The sequence below is a fragment of the Alligator sinensis genome, unplaced genomic scaffold (assembly GCF_000455745.1).
Source record: "Alligator sinensis unplaced genomic scaffold, ASM45574v1 scaffold598_1, whole genome shotgun sequence".
NCBI classification, from domain to species: Eukaryota; Metazoa; Chordata; order Crocodylia; family Alligatoridae; genus Alligator; species Alligator sinensis.
Window position 1 is genome coordinate 848,515 of NW_005842669.1, and position 788 is coordinate 849,302.

Consider the following 788-nt stretch of genomic DNA (forward strand, 5'->3'; position numbering starts at 1 on the left):
GTATGTGAACAGAAACAAAACCAAGCCCCTAAACTAATAATTCATGTTGGTATTCCACCAGTCCAAGGGAGTTAACCTGCCTGACAGGATACAAGATGATCAAGGTGCAGGTGCACACCCACCAATAGTTGATGAAGATTGCATGAGGGAACATCTGGAGAGTCTGGATATCTGCAAGTCAGCAGGACTGGATGAACTACACTTGAGTGCTGGAAGAATTGGTGGAAGTCAATGCACTAGCAATGGCAAAGCTATTTGAGAACACTGTTTCAGTGTTTCTCCTGACCATCACGCTGGGGTTGGGAACTCAGCCCAACTGGGCTGAGTTCCCAACCCCATCTCCTGCGTTAGATCAGCTGACTCCCCACCCCCCAGCATGATCTAGCACAGGGGATGGGGAGGCAGGCCAGTTGGGCTGACTCCCCCTCCCCTGCCGGATCTTGTGCTGGGGATGGAAAGTCAGCCCAGCTGGACTGACTTCCCATCCCCAGTGCTATGATCAAAATGTTTCAACTTTTGAAATGTTTTGACTACCTTCATTTTGTTTCAAGGCTGTTTCAATACCCTTTGTGTTGGTTCGATTTTGCTGTTTTGACCTCAAAATGAGTCAAAACAGTGTCAAAATAAAACAGCCAGAGAAATTTTGCACAGCCCTAGTACCTATCTTCAAGAAAGGAAGTAAGGAGGACCCAGAGAATTACAGGCCAATCAGTTTGACCTCAATCCCTGTAAAAATCCTGGAAAAAATATCAAAAAATCCATTAGTGATAAGCTAACTGAAGGTAGCA